At 40.1% G+C, this 26,741-nt stretch overlaps 1 protein-coding gene across 14 annotated transcripts in view; it reads left to right on the top strand.

Moving 5' to 3' along the window:
* Positions 1–26,741, top strand: part of rbfox3a (RNA binding fox-1 homolog 3a) — a 976,802-nt gene that overhangs the window by 776,435 nt on the left and 173,626 nt on the right. The window contains exon 1 of one of the 14 annotated variants that reach the window (XM_039740618.1): positions 2,688–2,776. The exons of the other annotated variants lie outside the window; for them this stretch is intronic. The gene's annotated coding sequence lies outside the window, so the exon portion shown is untranslated. Of the gene's footprint in view, positions 1–2,687; positions 2,777–26,741 lie in introns of those variants that run through there. 14 annotated transcript variants of the gene reach the window in all.

Below are 26,741 nucleotides of genomic sequence, written 5' to 3'. Positions count from 1 at the left end.
GAACATTTATTTTACATTACAGGCAGTAATTTTAAATTGAATAATAAAATTTGGAAGAAAGTATGTTAGTGCTTTTTTCTTTTTGTTAGTTCTTGTCTTGTTTCAGTCAAAAAATGTATTTAACCCTTTTGGGAACTAACCCATTTTTTTACTGTTCTGTTATTTAGGATAGATTTGAGACAGATAGGTTAGATGAACTGGCGATCCTAAATTGGCCTCTGTGTGTGTGTGTGTGTGCACACGTGCGCTCACCCTGTGATGGACTTGCACCCTATGCAGGCTGGGATGTGCGACAGCTGACCCCAGTAACCCTGACTGAAGTTTGAGCAGGTTCATAATAAAGAAGCACTAATAAGTTCTCCGAGTCTGAATATGCATCAGTGCCCACTGAAGGATCTAGATATCATAGATTCGGTTTCTTCCTTTTGTTTCTTTCAGTAACCAGAAGGTTCTGGCAGGTTCTTTGGTATGTAAAATATTTTGTGCTTGACCTTCATCTCAGCTGCCTTGTTTCTAGATGTTTATACGCTGAAGGGGGCCTTGTCTCAAAGACCACATGGCGTCTAATATCCCCAATGCAAGCTACATCTGTGTAAATATGTAGATACAGTGGAAAATCACATAGCTGTCCGCATGAGCGTAACATAAATCACAGTGACATTCAGACACCACAAGCACAACAATATTGTTTATCAACATGCATTATTTATACAGTTTAAGCACCGAGTGCCCCATTAGGTCCAGGCACAGGAACTGAGCCCCCTTCACCAGCAGACAAACTATCTGCTGAGCCTGCTGAATGCCTAAAGTCTGTGCGACTCAAGACAAACGAGCATCGCACAGGAAACAATTACAGTCCCTCAGGTTTGTCGCTTTCAGAATTCATCCACAAGTGTCAGTGATGTGCAGTCAAATGTTTACCAGCTGAGACATTTGCAAGGACGATGCTGATGTGAAACTACAACTTTATCAAAGAAACGTGAAGGTTTTAAATAATTGTGTTTAAATAATGCATACCTGTGAAAACAAGTAATATGTGCACCGAAAGTGACAGTAGCTGAATGTAGTAAACTCGCACTCGTGGCGTGATCTTGGTTCTTGTAGGAATATGCCACCCAAAATGATATATCTTTTTATATTCTTTCCCCATTTACTTTGTAGTGGTGGCAAGAAAAAAAAATTAATCTCATGTTTTCATGCATATTGGAGAAAATATGTTTATAGTATAATGGACACTGATAGTGACCAATGGAGTAAAATGGATCCATCCAACCATTATCCAACTCGCTATATCCTAACTACAGGGTCACGGGGGTCTGCTGGAGCCAATTCCAGCCAACACACGGCACAAGGCAGGAAACAAACCCCGGGCAGGGCGCCAGCCCACCACAGTGGAGTACAATGGTAAAAACAAAAAAAATCTCACATTACTCATGTTGTCTAATCCACATGTTGGTTATCCAGTCAGATGCAGAAGACATGTTAAGGCTACTCTGATAAATCTGATTGTTAAATTCCTATATAATCGGTGCACATGATTAACTGGCAGTTGAAGCCTCATTGGTCAAGAGTCTTGTCTTTAATTCAAAAAGTGACTCCAATGTCCATCCTTTTACAAGCATTTTTCCATTGTTTCTGTGTGTCTGGATAGAATTCCGACTTGACCAGATGCTGTGTGTAAAAGGTGATGATTAATCTAACGATACCTGTCGTAAGTATCAATATCGAATGTTTGCTAAATTGGCGGAAACTTGAAAGTCCACCATAGAAGAAAAATTTTTGAGCCATATTGGACTTGCCTGAGTCCACATGCAGTCCAATAAGATGTTATATCATATATGGTTACGCTATTAAGCATACAACTCAAGGAAGGACATTTAAAAGCTGTTCATTGCACAGATGAAGCCTCGTCTGGAGTATCATGTACAGTTGGCTCTCTGTATTACCAAAAATAGAGCAGAACGACCAGATTCATTACAGGAGTTTTACCAGTGAGAAATGATTGATGGAGCTGAATCACAGAGATCCTGCTTTGTGTGTGCAGTCCAAAGGTATTTGATAAGAGAATGTTGTCTGTAAATGGCTCAGCTGTGTGTGGGCGGGTGTGCGTATGCATGTGAGAGTGTATATGCCAGATCTCAGTAATTTATTAAAGTTAAATAAAAAAGCTAAGAACTTAGGAAGGAGCTGGTTTACCCTATAACAGGAATATCAAATGAAACAATTATCTTAGAGATTTTAACTCCAGTCTAAAGATACAAAGAAGCAAAATTGGCTCTTGGGGCAGATGATAAACCGAAACTCCGACTCAATCTTTGTCACACACATTAACACTAAGTTTGCGTAAACTGTCATCCTGCCCTGTCTTTGCTATCTGCATTAAAATCCACCTCTTCGTGCACCGCAGAGACCGTACACCACTACAGTTCCCGTTCCAAATGCCTTAGGGGAGCTGCACCTTTCTCGTTGAATTAATTAGTTCAAATAGTGTTTAGCTGCAGGCAGATAACATCGATTTTTTACAATAAGAAATAAAAAGATTTTATTAGTTCAGTCACTTTAGTCTTGTATATGCTGCCATAATTACTTTCATTTTGTATTTACTTCCAGAGAAGTAGCTTTTTTTTTTTATTTACTTTCATGGTGACCGTACTTCTCTATGAGCTGTTTGCACACGCGCCCTTGATCTGGCATTGTATGGGAGAGCTCAGCGGCCGTCAGATGAGTAAAAGAGGAAAGTATACAAAATATACAAGCTTGTGTAACGGCTATCAAGGTAAAGTTGAAACAGTAAGCTAATCTGTGGGTGAAATTGTACCGAATTTTTGAAGACGAGTTTGTAGATTTGGCACTGGTTTTCAGTGGGAGTGTTTCATATGTCCAAACTTTGTACTGTGCAATCTCTTCACGATATCTCAATGAAAGGTGAACTGTCTTGACAAAATTCTTTGAGAAATAAGTGTTCGAGATGTCAGCAAAATCAGTCCACTTGGGGCCGAGTTAATTTATGTAGACCGACAGACAGACAGACAGACAGAGCTCTCATAGTAGGGACTTCTCACATTAACTGTGAACGCACTTAAGTGTTAGGCAAATTCCAATTTAATGGTCATGTTAGCCTTAATGGCCTGTTCTCTTCAAAGCATACGATGTTATGTTCCTAAAGTATCTAATATTTATTTAAACACAAAATACAGCTTGGTTATTGTGTTTGGGTAATATTTACAAAGCTTGTATTTCCCAGTGAATGTTTATATGTGCTTCAGGCAGGGTTACACCACAACATATGCGCACAGTTGTTCCTCTTTAATTTTATACAAACAAAATATGCATAGCATACATTTTCAAAATCCACTTAATTTAATTCAGGGTCACTGGTGACAAGCATTAATTTGTTTTCATCGCATGATTATTTTCACTGTGATATAAATATCCTTTTAATAGATTTTATAAAACTTTGTGTTCACCTGAGGCTCTCTGCATGCCTTTCCTTAATTTTAGAGGTAAATAATAAAATATCTAAATGCAATTTTTAAGTAACTTCGATTAGTAGAATTTCTCTCTTAAATGAATGTTGTAGGTTTTCTTATGCTATTTTTCATAACACTGTCTATGATTACTTTTATTTTTGGTTTAAGCGAGCCATCAATGGCAGCGTCCACACTACTAAGTAATAATAATAATACATTTTATTTATATAGTGCCTTTCCCATGCTCAAGGCGCTTTACAGAGCTGAAGAAAAAACAGCAGGGTAAACAGTATATAGCATTGTACTAAACCATAAAAATAAATAAAGAAGAGTAAGATAGTAAATTCAGAGAAACCTAGCAGACAACATAATTGATGGTCTAGAACACGCACACACACACACACACACACACAGAGGTTACATGAGCATCTTGACATGGAGGTAATAAAGTCAGGTAGAGCTAGAAGCCTTCCTGAACAGATGAGTTGTTTTTTTGTTCATTTAGAATCTGTAATTTGAAGCCAAAGTGATCTCCATACACGCTAGTGTTTTTACATGGCTTACAAAAGTATCTGCATCCAAACTAAAATAACCAAAAATGCATATGACCTAGATGTTCACCAACGTTGGGCATGCGCACATCGGCAGAAAAATCCTTAACAGGATGTTAACACGAGATTTATTGCAAAACTGTAGCGGTCAATAAAGTATTTATCTGTGGCACGGTTATGCAGCGTTCAAACTGTTGAAAATGCAATTCAGGTGCATACAGGTATGCAACACAAGAAACGCCTTAAAGCAACTCTTCAGTGTCTACCATTTTGTAATAGAGTTTTCTCCTCTGAAAGTGAGCCAGTCAGGGAATGAGATGTCGTCATGAGCTGGACCAGCCAGCGAAGGGCCGTGTAATACGAGCAAACGAATCCGAGCGCAGTTAGAGTCTGTGTTTTTGGCCTGTGCACATTACAGCCCTGAGGTAGAGTTTCCAGACGTATACAATGTGGGAGAGCGATTTCAGAGGTCTGTGTTTTCGGGAGTTGAAAGCGCAGACGTATCGTGGATGGAAAGTGACACGGTTATTTGCTCATGGACAGATCCTCTTGGTCCAGAATGCATCGTTTTTTCTTTATATCTTTTTTCAGTTTGCTTTTCTCTTTCTTTAAGCATTCTGGTTTCCAGTGGGTGTTGGCATTTTATAGCTGGCAGATATCTGTACAGTGAGCGACACTGGCAATGTCGAATGTGGCACACAAAGAAAAATGTCCAAGCTTTGACTAAAGAAGGAAAGACCTCTGTGAACGATGAAGTGCTAAATCACCAAACATTGAAACAAAGGGAGAAAAAACAGTATTTAGGGAAACAATTCCTTTGTTTTCACCTTGCAATTAATTTTATTGTTGTGAATCTGCTTTTCTCCTAGTAACATGTCAGAAGATTAGTAACAATTTCTGTGGACTGAGGTGAAGTGTAGCTTTTAGTTTGTGTCATCGGATGATTCAGGCAATAGTGCGACACATGTTCCAGATAATTCCACAGAGCAAGTATCTTTGTTTTTGAAAGCTATTGTCAAATTTCAAAGCAAAGATGTTCACACCACAAATAGAGAAAAAATGATATTAAAGAAGAGAAACGTTCTGGTTTAAAGAAAGTTCTGTTTAAGGCTTATCTTGTTTCATTTCTTGGTTTGGTCATAGAGTTGAACTTGAGGCACGTTAAGCACGGTCAGAAAACTGTATGCCATCTCCTATTGGCGTACTTGTCTAACAATCCATGCTAGCAATACGTCTATTTTCAAACTGGCGTAATTAACACTCCTTTTTACAGATAAAGCAAAGCAAGTTCTATTTCATGTTAATTTACAGGGAGTCAAAGACTATACTATAATCTAAGTAACAATGAGAAGATTATATTCTATTGAAATTAAGCAAACACTTAAATGAGTTTAACAATAAACATTACTTTCTAAGATTGGCTCTTACTTGAAGAAAGACCTAAATAAATCTGTGCCAGTCAATACAACAGGCGCTCTCCCAGACCTTCAGCTTGACCTACCTGATGTGTTACTCCTAAATTAAACACAAAATATTAAATTAGCAAAGGCTCAATCTCCTTGATGATGAGGAGTTTAAGAAATGGCTGAAATAAGTAAGTAGTACATTGCAGAGCCATTAGGGTGCATGAACTACTGTATGTGCACGATGGCCTGTTTGCTATACAGACTGAAACCAAACAGTTTTTTGAAATGGCAGAAGTGAGGGTACAAAGTCCCGCCATTTGTAAAGATGCCACTCTAAAATAAGAATGTTGATGTATGGTTTTTATAGCAAAGGGGCAGAGCACCAGCAGTCACCAGGAACGGTAGGGGGTGCCATACAATAGAATCTCAATTGTTAGAAAGACTGCTGAAAATGTAGAATTTTCTAGGTCTGGTTTTATTTGTTTTTAAGCAAGCTGATTTACGAAATAAATATTTGTAAATGCAAGGCTTTTAGGCCGCACACTAACATTTGTACCCAAGGATGTATGGCTCAGCTACCCCACAGCCAGAGTTTTTATGAGGGCAAGGCACATTTTATCACATAATGTGAAGAAGTTGACATGTTTGCCATCTGCGTGCATTTCTGCAATTAGACTAAAATGTCCTTTACTAATTGGCTGATGATTATTTCTTGTTTCTTTGTTCCATGTGTTTACTCTCAATGCACTTGTAGCCTTTTAAATTCTGTGATTTTCAGTAAACAGCATGTATCTTACTTTAAGTCCACATCTAAACTGCACTTTATGGTTTTTACCCTGTTGAGATATCTTCATATGTGTAGGCTATGCAAATGTGAGCTTTTTCAGGACCTGTCTGTCTTTTAATGTTAGAAATTGAAAAGCTTAATTAAAACATCTATGTATTTTTTATTGGCCCTTCAAGGGTCTTAGTGGGTTTGAGACAATGGGCTTTCAGAGGCTGTAACTCATTGGAGCCTTGCACTGGCATTCCGTTTACACCCATATGAGCCTCTGTGCTAACCAGCAGACCACCTTCCCAAACTCCCACCCACCGGCCACATATAAAACTAAAAACAGAATCAAAAATAAATTTGAATGAAAACTCCAGCCAGCTTTGAAATGTTAATACTCGGGCTCTGCAGTGAGCACACATTGCCAAGACACTCCTGGGAGATCTTTAGATATGTGCATCCCAAAGACACTTCGGAGTTTTAAAAAGAATACTTTACCCCTACCGCTTGGTGGTATTGTCATCAACATGTGTATTCCAGTGGTCACCAGTTCATTTACCTCAGGATTTACACTTACTGGTTGCTTAAAACATAAGAAATTTGACATTCAAGATGGGACCATTCAGTCCATTTGTCACTCATTTGTTGTATTAATAGCTCAGCTGTCCTAATATCTCTTTCTCTAAGGTTTCTATTTCAACTCCATGTCTTAGTCGTTTGTTCCAGATATTGAACAGCTGATTGAGTAAAGACATACTCCACTGGTCTTGAGTGTGAATGCTCTTCCCCTTCATTTCTGCTGGTGTCCTTGACTTAGGACCCCACACCGTCTCCTCTGCTTGAGACTAAACCGAGTCTGTCACCGTAGGACATGTCTTGGTCTCACATGTGCATTAGATATATACTGAGCACAATGTTCTTTAAATTTCTATTCAGCAGTTGTTATGATATAACCTACCATTTTATTTGCATTTATAATTGCTTCTATGCATTTCTTGGATGATGAAAATGTTGTGTCATACAGAGTCCATTTCAGAGGATGCTTCCTAGAGCTCAGTGTCTCTCTACTCGTATGTATAATTGAGGTGCCTTTTGCACGTTTTTGAAATGCATTGACCAAACATTCAGCCAGTTCAGAAGCTTGTCCCAGTCTTGTTGAAGTGTTTCTGCTTCCTTCCTCCAATATTAGTATCATCTGTGAATTTCACAAGTTTACCAACTACATTGGAATGAATGTTATTAATATAAATCAGTAAAAAATAAAGGGCTGATGACAGACCCCTGACGGACTCCACCGATTCCCCTATTCTCCTCTTATCTACACTCATCATCTTCTGCTGGTTAGGCAACCTGAGTTCCTCTGATTCCTAAATCTTCTATTCTCAAAATGAATCTTTGGTGTGCAACTGGCCTTCTGAAAGTCTAAACAAATTCTGTTGTATGTTTTGCCGTTGTAAACTATTGCAGTTGCCTTCTCAAAAAGAATCTAAAAGATTGGTTTGGCAAGGTTTTCTTTCAAATCTCACGCTGGCTGTTATTTAGTATGTTATTTTTATATGGGAACTTTTCTTATTATAGTTTCCATAATTTTGCGTGGCACAGAACTATGACTTCTAGGTCTGTAGTTACCAGGGACGATTTTCTCTCCCTTTTTGAAGACTGGAGTCACTTGTGCAGATTCTCAGTCCTCCAATATCTCTCCCTTTTCATTTCATTTCCTTCAACCCGACTGGTAAAATCCCATCAGGTCTGTGAGTTTTATTAGTTTTCAGTATATGGAAGGTTTAAAACTCATCTGACTCAGCTCATATATAATGCTTATATCATGGATACCAAATAAAACAACTTTTACAGCATTAAGGAACTTCTGTTAGTACTAATAAAAACGTTATCTGTGAGAGGGCAAACGTAAATAATTTGTGCTTCCTCTGTTTCTGTCACTTCATTTTATTACTTTTTTCATGGGGACTGCTGCATCACAGTTCAGGTCACCATAGTTGACTACCAACACCCAGCTGTCAGACACACTTAAAAGACCATCATGCCATTATAATACACTTAAGAACCATTTTTGTTTGTCCTCCTCCTTTGACTTCAATGGATTTCAATGAGTTTGGTGAAGTTCCCAAACATTTCCGCAACATTGCAGAACTCGAGGCAAAGTGAATTCATAAAGAGGAATTACCTTTAACTGAATTGAATGCATTTTCACAGTATCATTCAGTATCTCAATACTACCAGGTCAGGAAAAGAAACAAGAAACTGGCCTGAAAAGTTCAAAACCATGTTAAGGGATTAATAAAGTTTATCTAATAATAAAGGGAATACTAGATCACTTGTGATCATTTAGGACAGCTTCATTACAGCTGCAGCCTTTTCAAGTTTGTCTCTCTATTATAATAAAAAAATCTTGGGAGACGAGACTTTTTATCCTGCGACAAGACGTGATATTTTGAAGAGACTCTTTGGAGTGAAGTCCTGGCGAGACGGAGACTTTTAACATGAGATTCCAAGTTATGTCATACTTAAAACCTTTGGAAGCAAGTCCCGCGAGACGGTGACGTTTGCCATTAGATTCTTTCAAATCCTGTCCAAATTACAACCATTTTCAAACAAGACCACAGTCCTCTCACCTCTCATTTGTGTGAATGCTTTTATCAGACGCACTTCTTGCACTCTCAGCTCTAATACATTTTTACGTTTTCCTCACTTTAAGTTCCCAATTAAAGAAGACTTCTTATGTCCAAATCTTATTGAAGAATTTCATCATGAAGGGTTATCAACAGAAAAAATGAGTACACGGGCAATCCTAGCACCGACAAACAAGGAAGTCAAATGAATTAAGGCAAAAAGGGCAAATCGGTTAAGCGCGTATCAATAGACTCTGCTGAAATGATGAAAACATCAACTTACAATATCCTGTAGAATATCTACAACCGTTAGCACCGTCTGGTCTTCCAACACACAAATTACTGTAGAAAGAAGGATGTATCCAAGAAAGGCAATGTAGTCCATCTTCAGGGGGATAACATCAGACACCAAAGGAGATCTTGATATGCCATTTGTTTTAAAATGTTGATAGTTTCCCATTAGAATAGCTTTTGCAAAGATAATTAACAAATCTCTGAGACGAACATTCAAAAAAGTCATTTTATTTAATAGAGAGAAAGAAATGAAATGCAATCACGGGCAGTTATACGTGGCGTGGATGCAAATGTAACACTGCACATGAAAATTCAAATTTGTTTAAATTGTACATTCACATCCCCATATGCGAGCGGCAGAACTGCAAAGAGGCTAGGAGGTCAAAGTCCACTAGTTTATTAAAAAAATAACAACTTCACCATTGAAAGAGTAGCTAAATGTAAGCCAACTGATAGAAAACTACAATGCTTGTCCTAAAAAGTGGTCCTGCTGCATGTAATGCCTCGAGTCCCGACTCCATGCTCAGTATTCTTTGGTGACATTAATGGAGTCGGAGTAACGTGTTTACCGAGTGGCCTTCACAAGACTGGAAGCTCTGAACTTCTGAGCATAACTGACATATTCCGAAACTCAGCTTGACTCTTCATTAGGGGACAGTAAGAGAGCAAAACTTGTAGAAGATTACAAACATATTGTGAAGAGGATACCTTACTGGAAGAGTCTGTGACTTGTGGACATCTACAAAACGCTCTGAAGTGAAGCCACATCCCAAGTCATGATTGGAAAATGCAGGCCATAATGGTGAAAAAATAAATCAAAAATCACATGTTGGCATTACAGAGAACTCACTCTCTCTCTCTCACTCACACACACACACACTCTGATAGAGGAAACAAACAAGTCTATCACAAATGAGTATCTGAGCAGCATGGTTCCTTCTTCTTCAAGGCAGGTAATTAAAGGATGGCGTCGTCAGAGAAACACCGAGCTCCTCATTGCTGGCGTGTTGTTGCACTTTTCTCCAATTTGTTTTTCATAGCTGATGCCTCTTCTTCTGCATAGTTTTGTCATCTGCTTTTTTCCCAGACTATCTCCATGCTTTTTTTTAATTGCAAACCACAAGTGCTAGAAAGAAAAATCTAACACATCTGTGACTTGGCCAGACATCTTTCACAAACACTGAAGGCTCCGACAGCCTTTGAGAAGATCTCCGATTCCATGCGGCACTGGTGGCATGTGGCTTTTTAGTCTGTTGGGGGAGTCCATGAGAAGAGCCTTACAATAATTACTGTCAGCAGCTCCAAAGAGAATGGAGGTGTCACTCTAGGAAATTGTATTTTTATTTACTGTGTCACTTATTTTATTTTATTTTATTTTTTCCCATTTCCCTCGTCATAGGGGTTGACTCCAGAAGTGTACACTGGTAGTTTCTCTTTGACTCCCCTCAGACAGTATTTCAAAAGCTGTCACTGCTTGGAGGGACTTGAATTTTCTTAGCCAGGAGAATGGGGATTTATTTTGCGAGGGGATGAGCACATGGCTGGGATTTAACAGAAGACTTAACCCCCGTGGAGGGCACCTCGCTGATACCAAGAGCAGTCACCCGCTGTCAAGTGAGGGGGCTTCATTGATAAGCATCCTGCTTGAGGGAAGTTAAAAAAAAAAAAACAAGTTATAAAGCAACTGACACAAAAAGGGAACATGTCTTTTCAGAATTTAGATTGTAAATTGTAGCCATTGCTCCAGAAGCAGTGAAACCTTCAAGCAGATGTTTTATGAAATAAAAATGAATAAAACCACCCATCCTGTCCTGTATAGCAATTAATGATTTCCCAGATGCTGTTCTCTAATGACCTGTGTGAATGAATGAATGAATAGACTGTGAAGGACTCCAAGCGGAAGCACTAGCTACGAGGTCACTGGTCGTCCCCATTCTAACTCGTACTTTTGAGCCTCTGCCTGTGATGTCTACCGTTTGAATCGTCTGTGAGGTGGTGACGTGACCTTAAGTACTGGTGTGTACAGTTTGGAATTACTGGAACTTTTGGGTAGCTTGAACAGCTCCATCCAGACATGTTTTTCACAGGGGGCTTGCTTTTCTTCAAGTCTGCCCATTTACTGCCTGTGTTTTTTAGCTCCTCGTTTCTCTCGGTCCACCACAGAATTCTATCACAGTCTACAAGTTAACAGTTCCCAAGTTTTACTAATGCTGACTCCTTTTGTCCATAGTGAATACTTTTAATAAACCAATGCACATAAGCGAATGTTCATTTTTGCCAGTTTAATATCTAAATTTATGTGTTGCATTGCCAAGTAATATTCTGCATCAAAAATGGACTTTTGCTTTTATTTAGATTAGACTAGCAAAATACCCGTGCAGTGTATGATAATAGTTGTTTAAGACGTGTGTAGAAGTAGTGTGTTAAAGAAGTAATGAAAAAGAAAAGGAAACATTTTGAAAATAACGTAACATGATTGTCAATGTAATTGCTGTCATATATATATATCCATACATATATACATATACACATATATACACACACATATATAAACATATATATAAATATATACATACCTGTATACATACACTCTTTGGGGTGCGAGCAACTGTTGCTGGGGGTGCCAGAATCCATCAAGGAAGAAAAATGAAAAACATTATTTGTACAAAATCTTAATTTATTTATCCATTCCTAAATAATTAAATGGGCAGGCTATTTCATTCAGGCATGTCACTGATGACTTCTTTGGCACTGGTATGATGGTGGTCGACTTGTGTTGGGACTGATCAGTGCAATACGCTGTTTGTTAAAATGGATGAGTCCCGCTCTTAAGTGCAAGTCTGCGTGGATATTATGAACTATCGTAACTGTTCAAGTTCTATTTAAATTTTAGATAGAAGGAATTTTTATTTAGTCGACAGAAATATCTTTGGTAGGAATGTAAGTTAAATGTGGGCATCATTGCATACATTTTTCTTCGCCATAGAAATGTAAAGAGTAAATTCGCCTTACATTCCAACCAAAGATATTTGTGTCGACTAAATAGAACTAGAAAAGATAGATTTTTTCGAATGTGATTGCGCAATTCAGATCGAGTTGACGGCACTACATCGAGCACGCATCCTATTGTGGTTTCGCCTGCGTGCCTCAATAAGTCACCCTCCCCTCGCTCTTACTTTTTACCGTTCATCTAATAAAGTATCCATTATTCATAAAGCTTTAATTGGTGAGCTGTCTTTCTGCGTTAACCGCATATTTTTTCATACGTCTCAAACCAAGGGGATGAAAGGGTAAAATGAATCGGGAAGCGCTAATATATGTATGTGTATGTATATATATATATATATGTTTGTGTATGTATATATATATATTGAAATAGTTTTACTGTGAAATAATGCAAAGAGTACGCGATGCGTGTTTCACCCTAATTTTGGGGTCATCAGGCGTACATACTCAGTGCACCCCCTCTCGGGAATCGAACCTCGGACGTCCAGCTAGAGGCGAAGCCTCTTCCATTGCCCACAGTGTGTGGTTTGTCTATTTGAGAGTATGTAGATCGGTATATATATATATATATATATATATATATATATATATATATATATATATATATATATATATATATATATATATATATATATATATATACTAGTAAAATACCCGCGCTTCGCAGCGGAGAAGCAGTGTGTTAAAGAAGTTATGAAAAAGAAAAGGGAACATTTTAAAATAACGTAACATGATTGTCAATATACAGTAATTGTTTTGTGAGTGTTATGAGTGTTGCTGTCATCAAGGATTTGATTCTCATTATTTCTTTCAATCAGGTTCGTATTTGTAGGATGTGTTGTGTTCAAGTTACATTCCGTGTTTGTCAATCGTTGTAAAGATAACCGGTTTCATTCATCGATTCGTTTCTTACTGCATCAATAAACAGCTCGTCTTCCTCTTTATCTGAGACGTGACACACTGCATGCACGGGTTTTTGTTTTCATGTATAAAAGTTCTGTTTTGTAGAGGAGGTTGAGGCCGTGTGGAAGGTCCCAGGGGCAGCCTGGTGTTAAGGAGTCTAACAGCTTGGGGTAAAACTCTCCTGCAGCCTCGCAGATTTGGCTTTGATGCTGCAATATCTTCTCTTGGATGGCAGAAGTGTGAAAAGTCCATGTGAGGGGTGTAAGGGTCCTGCACAATGCTGCAGGCCTTGGACACAGCGTTTGTAAAATATGTCTTGTAGTGAAGGGAGAGGCACCCCAATAATGTTCTCTGCTGTCTTCACTATCCTTTGCAGGCGCTTGCGGTCGGATATGTTGCAGTTGCCATACCAGACAGTGATGCAGCTGGTCAGGACACTCTCTATGATGCCTCTGTAGAACATGGTGAGGATGGAAGGGGGAAGACGTGCTTGATTCAGCCGCCTCAGGAAGTGTAGTCTCTGCTGGGCTTTCTTGATTAGTGATGAGGTGTTATGTGTCCACGTAAGTTCCTCAGTTAAGTGCACACCGAGGAACTTGGTACTCCTAACAATCTCCACATCTAAACCGTTGATGCTGAGCGGGATGTGGGCAGGACGTGATTTTCTGAAGTCCACGATTATCTCTTTTGTTTTGTCGACATTGAGAGATAGATTGTTGTCTTCACACCATGCGGACAGCCATTTCACCTCATCTCTGTATGCTCTTTCATCATCCCTGCTTATCAGTCCCAGCACCGTCGTATCATCCGCAAACTTGATGATGTGATTGGTGTTGTGCGTGGCTGTGCAGTCGTGAGTCAGCAGGGTGAAGAGCAGTGGACTAAGCACACAGCCCTGCGGTGCTCCAGTGCTCAGTGTGATGATGCTGGAAGTGTTGTAGCCCATCCGAACTGACTGGGGCCTCTCTGTCAAGAAGTCCAGGATCCAATTGCAGAGGGTGGTGTTTAGGCCCAACCTGCTCAGTTTTACCACCAGCTTTGGAGGGATGATTGTGTTGAAGGCAGAGCTAAAGTCTATGAATAGCATCCTGACATATGTGTCTTTTTTATCCAGATGTGTCAGGGAGATGTGAAGGGCAGAGCATATGGCATCCTCAGTTGACCTGTTTGAGCGGTATGCAAACTGAAGAGGGTCAAGGGAGGCAGGGAGATTAGTCTTTATGTGTGACATGACTAACCTTTCGAAGCACTTCATTATGATTGGTGTGAGTGCAACTGGTCGGTAGTCATTCAGGCATGTCACTGATGACTTCTTTGGCACTGGTATGATGGTGGTCGACTTGAAGCATGTTGGGACTGACGACTGGCTCAGAGATGTGTTGAAGATGTCTGTGAGGACACCAGCCAGTTGACTTGCACATTCTTTGAGTACAAAATCTTAATTTATTTATCCATTCCTAAATAATTAAATGGGCAGGCTATTTCGTATCAGTGCAATACGCTGTTTGTTAAAATGGATGAGTCCCGCTCTTAAGTGCAAGTCTGCGTGGATATTATGAACTATCATAACTGTTCAAGTTCTATTTAAATTTTAGATAGAAGGAATTTTTATTTAGTCGACAGAAATATCTTTGGTAGGAATGTAAGTTAAATGTGGGCATCATTGCATACATTTTTCTTCGCCATAGAAATGTAAAGAGTAAATTCGCCTTACATTCCAACCAAAGATATTTGTGTCGACTAAATAGAACTAGAAAAGATAGATTTTTTCGAATGTGATTGCGCAATTCAGATCGAGTTGACGTGCACTACATCGAGCACGCATCCTATTGTGGTTTCGCCTGCGTGCCTCAATAAGTCACCCTCCCCTCGCTCTTACTTTTTACCGTTCATCTAATAAAGTATCCATTATTCATAAAGCTTTAATTGGTGAGCTGTCTTTCTGCGTTAACCGCATATTTTTTCATACGTCTCAAACCAAGGGGATGAAAGGGTAAAATGAATCGGGAAGCGCTAATATATGTATGTGTATGTATATATATATATATATATATATATGTTTGTGTATGTATATATATATATTGAAATAGTTTTACTGTGAAATAATGCAAAGAGTAGCGATGCGTTTCCACCGTGTGCTTTGTTTCTTCCATTCGCAGTAGCTGCACTTATGAATATGATTCTATGTATAATGAGTGTTGCGCATCAAGGATTTGATTCTCATATTTTTTCAATCAGCTGCCTTCTCAATTGTGTAATTTCATTCATCGATTCTTTTGTTCAGCACTCTTTGGAACTGTTGCTTTTTTCGCAGTCTGTGCACGCTTCATATTTTTTGCGTTCTCAATTGTTCACGTGAGCAGTTCACGTGAGCAGTGTACATGCATCGAAGGTTCCCAGCTGTGCTGGTGCCATCTCTTGTGATGTCCACTGCTTTATTTAATGTTCGCTCAGACCCGGCACTTAAAAGTTTCTCTCGCACTTTCGCTGAGTTTGTGCCAAACACTAGTCTATCCCTGACTATCTCATCTTCATCTGCATAAGCACAGTCCTTCACCCGTGAATATTTAGCGGCAGTGTTTCTATTGGATTGCCGCTGACGGGCAGCCTTATATGGGCAGGCACTATATTACGTGGGAGGCATAACTCCGCCTCCCATGGCTATCGAGCAGAAGTCTATTATAGTATATGGACAAAAAAATAGGTTCCAGTTATGACCGTTGCGCATAGAATTTCGAAATGAAACCTGCCCAACCTTTGTAAGTAAGCTGTAAGGAATGAGCCTGCCAAATTTCAGCCTTCTACCTACACGGGACGTTGGAGAATTAGTGATGAGTCAGTGAGGGCTTTGCCTTTTATTAGTATAGATTAGATTAATAATCCAATGGAAAAAGTCAGATGCATACAGCAGCAGAAACATAAAAGACAAGGGTACAGATTTAATGTTTAATTGTTTTTTGACAACGTTGTTGTTGTAATATTAGGAGAAGGATGGTGAGTATAATTTAATGTCTTAAATATCACTTGTACCTTACTTACTGGCCACCCTCACTCACTTGTGCTTACCCATCCTCCCTTCACACCGTGAACAACTACTAACTTTTCACTAATCTGTAAAAACGCATGTTAATATGAGCTTGTTAATATAAGGTTTGTCCTCAAATGTTGACAGTTTTCAGCAACATTCTTAATGGTCATAAGAGTCTCTGTTTCCTCATAATATGGACTTTAGAACGTTAGTATAACTTCTGATGAAAGCAGGCCATTCAGCCCAACAAAACTCACCACTCTTACCTACCTAATTCCTCCAAAACATCCTATTGTCCAGCACACCGTCAGGTCAGTTATTCCACGCGTCTGCAGTTCTCAGTATGAAGAAAAACATCTTAACGTCTTATGGAATTTACTCTTATTGCAGTTCCAATTTATTTTCATCAGTAGTAAAAAGGTGGACTGTCCTTTCTGAGTGGGAGGTAAGATACTGCCTCAAGTCGAAGGGAAAAAGGGATGGTGAGACTGACAGACGAATAGGGGCGGCAAGTGCAGTTATGCTATCGCTACCCCAATCAGTAGTGGTGAAGAAGGGACCAAGCCAGAAGGTGGAGCTCTTGATTTACCTGTTGGTCTACAGCTCTATCCTCACCTGTGGTCATGAGCTTTGTGTAATGACTGAAAGCAGGAGATCGCAGGTACAAGTGGCCATAATGGGGCTTCTCCATCAGGTGGCTGGGCTCTCCCTTAGAGACAAGATGAGAAGCACAGATATCTGGGATAGGTGCGGGGCAAAGCCACTGACCCTCTGCACCGTCATTTAAGGTGGTTCAGACATCTGATTCAAATGCCTCCTGGAAGACTCCCTATGGAGGGAGGAAGACCCACAGCTTGCTGTGAGGATTATATGTCCCACAATATGAGTGGGCAAGTGTGGCTGGGGAAAAGGGGCATATGGGCCTCACTGCTAAGACTTTTATCCCAGCGACGTGGACTCAAATAAGCAGTGGAAAATGAATGAATGAGATTTCTGTGTCACCATGTTCTTGTTGAACTCATTTTAAAGTAACCGCCTCGATCCACCAGATTAATTTCTTTCATAATTTTAAAAGTTTTAATCGTGTCACCTCTTCATCCTTCAGCTCCTTCCAAATTTCCTCATAACTCATCCCCTGAATCAGCCTAGTCACTCTTCTCTAGACTTCATCTCGCGCTACTTTGTTTGTTTATTTTGTTTTTCTCTTTTTTTTTTTTTAATAGCCCAGAGGCCAAAACTGCACACAGTAGGGCTTGCAGTGGCAATATATGATCAAATGTCATATCCTCTTTATTATATATAAAATATCTGAATATCTGTTGCATTCAATGAAGTTAGAGGAGCATAGCAGGCAGCATTAGCACCTCAGTTAGGCTTCACTCCCAGCAGCCTCTTAGTATTTATTTCAGAGCAAAAGCAGGAACTGTATGAATATGCTTTGTGCAGTCGCAAGGTACTTTGGATCGTGTGCACTATGAAAAGCGCCTTATACAGTAAATCTCACTTCTTATCCCCCCATTTTGTGCAGCACCTTTCTAAATCAATTGATAACAATCCTTAACAAGGAGTGCAGCCTGGGTAAACGGTGCCTCCTCACCTCATGGTACTCGCCCAGAGCCATTAGTGTATCCTCACTACTTCTGTAAACTTCTTGTTTTACATTGCATTACCCAGGGCTCCAGAATGTTTCCTTCTCAATCCTGAAGATTGGCAGTCCAAGACTTGTGTTCACGTCTCTGTCTCTGCCTTTCCCTTTCTATCTATTTCATTTTTTCCTGATCGTTCCTCTGAGACCTATGAGTTAAGACGGTCTGTGAGTAAAGCATTCAAATAAGGGGATCATTAATAATTCAGATCTGTTATCGCACCACAATGAGCAATTTTACAATGAAATGGTCTTAAAGCATAAAATATTTACCTCCATTAAATATGTCACATGAACCTTCTAAAGACATTCCATGAAACAGGAGTGGAGAAAATAGTAATAACTCCTTTAGAAACTCCGTCTGACGAGTTAGCCTCTGCTTGCGTACAAAATGCCCCTAACCAAACACAGCAGTGGGTACAGAAGGAAACCACACAAATGGAGAGGACATACTGGGGAAGAAGAGTGCCAATTATATTCGCGTCACACGGAAGATTTGTTTTTTTAGAACATTTCTTCAAATAGGTTAAGATCCTGTCAATTTATGATCTTAGCTGAAGCCATAGGACGTCACGGTGATGGCAAAGAAATATGGTCCTTTTTAAAGAAATACTAGGGGGCTTCGCTCGCCAACTCCCCCCGCCTGTGCTATGCGCCAGCCACTTCTCGTCTTTGCCGATCCATATATTCGATTTCTTTTTGCTGTTCCATTATTTCACCGAGTGATAATTTCCGTTTGTTTGCGCTAATACGATCTTTAATATAATTTTTTGAGACTTGTGAATTTTCATACTTCCATTATCTCTAACCTGCTCTGCATATGTATCGCACTAACGTTTTTGAATTCTTTACGTCGTTCTACTTTGTCATCTACTCTTTGTCTTTTATTTCCGGCCACGGGCGTAGTTGAATCTCTTGGCACAAAGTCTTGTCTCACAGGACGTGAAAGTATCTCTCTGAAAAAGTCTCGTCTCATCCCAAGATTTTTTTATATAATAGAGACATACGGATGAACTCAGTGAGTGAATAAAGCGAAAGGAGCGGCAGCATCAAGACATTTGTCAGTCTTACAAGAACTGACAGACTGCTTTGTTCTCCCCTCCATTACAACCTTGAGCTGGTGCAGGGGATGCCTCATAAGTGATTGAACCTTTTTAAAGAGCTTGTTGATTTGGTGGGTCTCTCTTGAAGTGATGTTACCAGCCCAGGACACTGCAGCATACAAAACCTCACTGGGTGTCACAGAGTTATAGGACATGTGAAGGATGGCAACTACCCACAGTAAAGGAGCCCAGTCTCTAAGAACAGTCTCCTCTGCCCTTTTCTTCTCCCATTCTTCTTTGTTACAAAATCAGTCCAGCTTGCACATATGTGGACACCCAGGAACCATCTGCACATCCACTCCCTGAATACTGTGTAGGCATTGAGGCTCTTTGGTGTGTCAGATGTCAGTAAGCAGTTCCTCACTTTTGCTGATGTTGAGTTGCAGAAATTTCTCAAAGTTCTCTACCTGACTCATGTCCTGTTTGTCATCCTTCTTGTCAGTAAGCCCCATTCATTCAGAATCATTGGAGAGTTTCTGCAAGTAACATGATGTTGCTGTTATATTTCTTGTCCGAGATGTACAGAGTGAAGAGAAGCGGTGACAGGACTGTTCATTATGTCGCTCCAGTGTTGTTCACATCCACATCAGAGAGCGAGAGTCCATGAGCCACACAAACTGTGGTCTGCCCAGTTTATACAGCCACCTACATTTCTCTGAGTTTAACCCTTAATAGGCATAGCTAGATGGTGTGAAAAGTAATGGAGAAGTCAAAATGCGGAATCCTCACAGCTTTGTCCAGTCTTATGGAGCAGATAGATCACTAAACTTTCATTCCAGTCTTTGTCTTCCACAAGAGGACTCATAGAGTCCAGGACCAGCTTCTCAGAGGTCCTCATGATATGGGACATAAGGGCTACTGGCCTTCAGTCATTAGGGAAGAGGTGCCTGCCTTCTTTGGAAATGGAGCCGTACAGGACGGTGTAAAGAAGCATCCTTAAGTGCCTTTGCTTTCCCTCTCGTTATTTATTTGTTTTTCCACAGTGTAGTTTATGGAGCAGTGGACATTAAACCACAGGGCCGCCAGTTAACTTTTATAACTTGCTCTGTGACCCTGATCAAGTCTCTCCTTCTCTGTGTTCCAGTTCTGAAAAATACAAGTAAATGATTGTACAGTTTTCTGAATTTGTAAATTGCCTTGCAAGATAATACAATAATAATTTGCAGTGCTTGCATAGTTTTGGTTTTTTTTTGGTTAAAACACATAGCCATTATTAAGCAATATGAGAAATGCAGGCTATTGCGCCAAAGCATTGCAGCACTGCTGCCCAGAGTGTGGTTGAATGATGCCTCCTCTTACTAATTAGCAAACCTCGTTAGTGCCTTTTCAATACCAGCCCTGGGAACGCCGAGTATGGCCCCTAATGGTGACTCACTGATAGACAAGGGTGAAATTTGCTGGAGAATATTAATTATATACACAATACGCTTGACCCTGTCAGCAGGAGACCCATTAGTGAATTGTTTAAAGCCAAGAGGAGGGGGAAAAAGTGTATCAGTAAGGTGATTTTATTAGAAGATGCAAATTGAAGTACACGCTGTCAGGCCTGCTTTATTTTGAGGCTTAAAGTGACAACTTGAGAAGAAAATGGACCCGCCGGACAGTATCTGTAGCTCCTAATAATTATATCTGTGTGCAAGTAAGTGTAATAACAATGCGCTTTTTTTTCCTGTCTTTTAAAAGCCTTATTGTGAGCATAAAGCCTGGTGGTTCACAAATCAGCCTTTGCTTTTAACTTTCCCTGCTTCCCCTGTAGAAAAGTTTTCAAGGGATTTGCAAATTTTTTATGCCTTGCTGGACACAATGTGACCATTTTTAGAATGACGTCTGTATGTGTGCTGGGATGTGCCAACTCCGAAACAAGTCACTCCCGTTTGAATGGTACTTGGTGCCATCTTTAAATGATTTATGAACTGTCAACAGCGCACACAAAGTTTTGTACCCGCCCAAGCCGGATCTCATGTAAGACCACAGGTACAGCATTTTCTTCTCCACTAATTTGGATAATAAATTCATTGCCCCGCCAGATTTCGGTGCCCCTTCTTGTCTCGTTGTGTGTTACATTTAGCCACGTTGAATCTGCAAGCGACAGTTTTTCCTAATTTATTTATCTCTGTTCAATGCTGGGTACTTTGGTTAGTTGTAGTGTAATATTTTAGTTGTCAAAAAAAAAACAGTCATAACAAATATGTAATAGCATCTCTATACAGCATATCTCAACCTAAACAAAAAAATGACACATTACTGACTAATTTGAATTAAATAGCATTATCTTTCTATCAAATTAATTTAAGAGAATGCGATGTGTGTCAGCAAAAAGACGCCTGTGATAACTCATTAACTTATGGACTCAGTTACCTCAGTTTTAACAACTTTAAAAGTCACAGCCACTACTTATTGGCTTATATTTTCCGATCCCTCCGTTTAGTGATTACTTCATGAGGGGCATTTCAGCTTTCTGTCTCCGCTGTCAGCTTAGTCCTTCTTTTATAAATGATATCAGAGGCAGAGCTGAGGAGCCTCTCATTCTCTACACTGGGGCTGCCTAATTAGCCAACAATTAACACTCAAATATTTATGATATAAACAAATGTATATTCAGATATTTTCAAACATATGTTAAAAAGTGTAGATGCTACACAATCTGTCCATTTTCTAACCTGCTGAACCTGAGCAGAGTTGTGGGGAAGCTGCAGCCTACCCGAACAAGCACTGGGCAAACAAGAGGAGCAACCTCTGGACATGGCGCCAGCCCATCGCAGGGTGTACGCACACACCTGGGCACAAACTCACATACTTCTCATGTTGTGCTGTTTTGGGGATCACTAGAAGGACTGGGGTGACATTTCCAGTCACTCTTATTATTCTAGAAGATGTATTTTAATTTAGGACAAAGGGGGTAAAATAACATTTTCAACCCTGTCTATCCCTTATGGGCAACCTCATCCAACCCAAGTAAGCAAGCAAGCTTGATAGATCATTGTTGCAATACTTTCTTTCAAAGAGGAACATTTTGGAAGAACGTAAAGGTGAACTCTGGGAGTGAGATATGGATGGAAAGAAAATACTCCCAGGTTTCAGTGGCTTGACCTAGTAAAGTCAATGTCATGTTACGCAGCTTCTAGTTGTGGCTTATTTCAGATTTGCCAACTGCAGTTGCTGATCTCGTTTTCTGACCATGTTGGTTTAAATGACTGAAAATCATTGGACGTGTCATATGTACCAGGTGCGTGCCAACCTTCTAGCACAGTCGCGCTCACCCCTTTTTCTGACCACCAACAGCATGTTGCCTGATGGAGCCGGATATGTTTGAAGGGTTAAAAGATAAGTCAAGTTCTGCTGCAGTCTTGCCACTTTTATTTTTGTTTTGGGGTTTTTTTTTTTTCCCATTCTGCTGTGGTACGTCGTGGGTATGACGTTGATCTGCATCCAACCTGCAGGCAGAAACCTGGGGGTTGGTGGCAGAACTGGTACTCCAGCCACCATAAAAAACCTCCCACTGTTCCATTTCCATCTGAACTGGTGTGGTGCTGAGGTGTCACCCGCTGCATGGCTGCACCCGAGTCCTAATCTGGGATCCTGAGGTGGTTTGTCATGTGGTGGGTGCAGCAGTGCGCTGTATCAGCACCTACTCCTAGCTGCTGTGGTAGGTAAAAGACACAAAATCAGACACACAAGCTTCTCTTTGGTTTGTGAGGTCCAAATCACCCACGTTCCTGCCTTCTATCAGTTGGACTTCCTGGTGAGCATTCATTGGTTTGTCTGCCTGCACGCACACTGAGATGCCCCTACGACTAAAGAGGGGTGAGTTGTGGACTGGTTGAAGTGAATCACTGGGTATGCCAGACTGGACAGCTACTGGTCATGGGAGTGCGCCACTGACTGCCTCCAACTCGCTACAATTACGTAAATGAAGGCTACAACTGTGATGTGGCCTTAACTTATCTCCCTACGTTCTGCCTGATGCTGCCTCAGCCTCTGCAGTCCTGAATGTGCACTTAAATGGGCCGATGTTTTAGTAAGTGTTGATATTTACCTTTTTTTATCAAATAATTTAATCCTAATTGATAAAATGAAATATAGGCCTGTTAAACACCTTATTACTTGCATGATTAAAAGAAAACATGTACTTGGGCCTAAGAATTAAATGGCTACACTTGCTGGCAGAGTAGAATGGAAGCACAATTGAAATTGCTGCTCATTTCTGACAGTTTTGTCCTCAATATTCTTTCTCCTGCTCCTTTCTAAACAAATAATGAAATGAAAAGAGTTAATTACAGCTTTTGGCTTCCTCAAAGCCGATAATGTATTTGGACTTGGTTTCAGTCCTTGGCGAGGGTGCCATCTTTGTAGAATTGGCAGGTTCTCATCCTTGTATCTGTTTTCTCTCTGTGGTCCAAAGGCAGGCTGTTATTTATTACTCTAAATGTCTGAGGTGTGCTGCTCTGTGGTAGGCCGGTGATCGCTACAGGAAAACTTTCTGCATATGCCAGCCCACAATCCCCAAATTAAAGCAGAAAATGGATTAATTAAAATGAGAGCAGATGATCTGGTAGGGTAAGTCCCACACTGACTGAGAAAGGTTTGGGAACTGGTCATGTAGACCAAGAGCGTGTTCAGTTCAGTGACTGCTATGGCGCTGTCCACCATCATGTCCCTCTTTCTAATTCTGTCTCTAAAAATGGCCGGAGAACTGCTGAAATGAAAGATCAGCAGTCCATTAACAAAGCACCTTTCTTTCACAAGCTGCATCACAATTTACCTCACAAAGCAAATTACAAGACACGCACCATCACATGGGTGAGTACCAGAGGAACACCAAATGCCAGAAGCCAACTTTTTTAATAACACTGTCAAATTTTACTTGGTGCTTGTAATGACTTCCGGAAAGGAAATGGCACGAACATTTACTGTCAGAGTAGTAAAGTCCTTTTGTTCACATAAATTAAGGTCTTCAGTACAGTGGATTCACAAAGTCTTCAGACCCCTTTATTTTAAAAGGATGTTTGCCATTTATTTCCATCACTCTACACTGAATGAACCATAATGACAAAGTGAAGACATGTTTTCAGAAAGGTCTACGGATTTATTACGCATCAAGACCAGAAATCTCGCTTATATTCCTGTATCTGTTCAGACCCCTGGCTTTGTCACTCCGTATTGTGCTTAGGTGCCTCCTGTTTGCTTTAAATATCCTTGAGATGTTTCTAGAACTTGATGTTTGCAGACTGAAATGATTGGACATCATGTAGAAAGGCACACATGCCACCTACAAACCAAACTGCATGTCTGCACAGAAACCAAGACGTGCAGTCCAAGCAGCGCTCTGTAGACCTCCACAGTCAATTTGTGATGAGGCATAGATCAGGGCAAGGGGATCAACCATTTGTAAAGCTTTGAGTGTTCCCAGAAGCACAGTGGCCTCAAGTTTGGAACCACCAGGACTCTTCCTAGAGTTGACATTTTGGCCAAACCAAGATGAACTGGACAAGATGAACTTTGATCAAGGAGGTGAGCAAGAACCCAATGGTCACTTTAAAAGCATCAGAGGTCACCTGCTAAGATGGGAGAACCTGTCAGAAGGACAAACATCTTGGCAGCGTTAAATCAATCAGGTGTTTTAGACAGAAATCACTCTTCAGTAAAAGGCGTATGACAGTTTAAAGGACTCTGAGAACTGAGGGGAAAGATCCTGTGACCTGATGAGAGAAAAGCTAAACTCTCTGTGCAGAACTGCTCATCACCTGCCTGATACCATCATGGTGGTGACAGCATCACGCTATGGGGGGACTGGACACAATTGAGGGAAGGATGAAATAGCCAAATACTCCTTGAAGAAAACCTCAAACTGGGTGAGGGTTCAAATTTCTGTATGACAATAACCCGAAGCATAAAGCCAAGACAATGCTGGAGTGGCTTCAGGACAAGTTTCTGAGTGTCCTTGAGTGGCCCGGCCACATCCCACAGGACATCTGGAGGGACCTGATGATGGCAGTTCACAGACGCTTCCTATCCAGTGTAACAGGGCCTGAGATAATCTGCCCAAATCCTGATGTGCTAAGCTTGCAGAGACTTTCCATGAAGACTCAAAGCTGGAATTCTACAAAGTCCTGAATAACTAGGAATAAGAGATTTCAGTTTTTGGTGTTTTAATAGATTTGCAAACCTTTCTGAAGACACGTTTGTCATTATGGGATATTGAGAGCAGTCTGATGGGCAAAAATGGTAATAAATGTATCCATTTAAAATGAAATGTACAACACAACAAAGTACAGAAAGTGAAGGGGTCCAAATGCCAGGTCTGTCTGCCTCTCTGACCTGCACATTCACCCACATATCAGTCAAGCTGAATTTCAAATCGTGACTTCAGAACGTAACTACGGCTGTAAGATCAAGCAGTCCTTATATTTATGGTCTTCGCAATTGTATGGAATATGAATTTATTGTCTGCAGCTGCATTCTGGATAATGTAGATTATTTCTAACCCACAACTGACTTGTCATAGCAAAATGAGTAAGTCTGTCTCTTCCTTAAAGATTCAACAAAGAGTGATTACAAAAGTATGATATTACCTAATTCAGACTGAATATAATGAAACGTTTAAAAGCAGGTCACAAATAGATTACAAAAGAACAGTCATCAGTCGATAATAAGTGACATGCAATGCTTGCCTTTGATGAAATAAATATTGTTTATTGTCATTGTGCTGCTACTCTTTTGTTTTACTGTCAGATTGCAGAAGTTTCCATTTTTCACCTCAGTTGAAAGCTATTTTCTTAAAAGTAGACTTTTTATACAATGGCAAAGCAAATATGACAATGAGAGAACAGCCAGTGCGAGTTGAAACGTGGAGTCTGACTTTCATGATTTCGACAGCGCTGGTTCTAAATCCAGCTCATGTCGGAGTCCTTTAATGGGACTCTTTATAGGAGGAGGTTATGAAAGCAGACATTTCTAACGGCTCTTGTGAGTCTCTTTAGTGCCTTTGCCGACTTGCTATTATATAAAACACGCCAGGTAGTGCCAGGTTGTAATTAGTCAAGTCACACTAATGCAACGACTCTTGCTTTCCTTCCTGGGATGGAGCATATCACCTCAAATGTCCTAAATCGTATATTTTTTTAATAGAACCTAATCCTATAGAGTGCCGCCGATGAAGATGAAGGACGGCAGTCGCAATAAGTGAAGCCAGAGTTCATTTCAATTAAAATTGATGCTTAAATCCTAAACAGTTTCACTAGCTTTCTCTTCATTTCTTAAATATTGCCAATATTTTTAACAGATTATCATGCTTAATAACCATTCTCATTTAAAAGATGAGCAGCATGGGTCATTAATATTGATAATATCTTTTAACAAAAAAACGTGAAGAGGGAAAAAACTCCGATCGAGGAAAAATCTCTGCGATAGTTAATTAACCGTTTGATGGGTGATGGAGTGTGACGAATCAAAGTTATCTTTTAAATCTTAATAACCAAAATTAGCTGATGGCTAGATCTTTAGTTTTAGTGGCAGTTGGGGGGGCCTTTGTGCTGTCAGCCAACTGATGTTGAGCAGTCAGACCGCAGATCCTTAGACCAGCCTCATGCAAAACAGTGCACTCTAGCAATTTGTGTTATGAAAATTTGCTTCACAAGGACTTAGATTTGACGTGTACATCTTTTTGACGTTTTTGCACATTCTAAATCTTGTCAGTTTCAGAATGTGCAAAAATAGTTCCAACTTTTTATGTAACAAGGATATTATATGGATGGAGGTGTAGTGGCTCAATGATTACCAGGAGCACCTTGCCGTACTTTGACTCAGATTTCAGTACTGGACTGCGGTATATTGAGAAGCAAAGTGTTCTAGCATAGTGTGTGACGGTTTGTCTAAGCACATGTAATTATTGAGTGCTGTCATTGCTGTATGTATCACATTTTAGTAATGCCTT

The sequence above is a fragment of the Polypterus senegalus genome, chromosome 17 (genome assembly GCF_016835505.1).
Source record: "Polypterus senegalus isolate Bchr_013 chromosome 17, ASM1683550v1, whole genome shotgun sequence".
Lineage (NCBI taxonomy): Eukaryota > Metazoa > Chordata > Cladistia > Polypteriformes > Polypteridae > Polypterus > Polypterus senegalus.
This window is presented reverse-complemented; position numbering and strand designations above follow the sequence as displayed.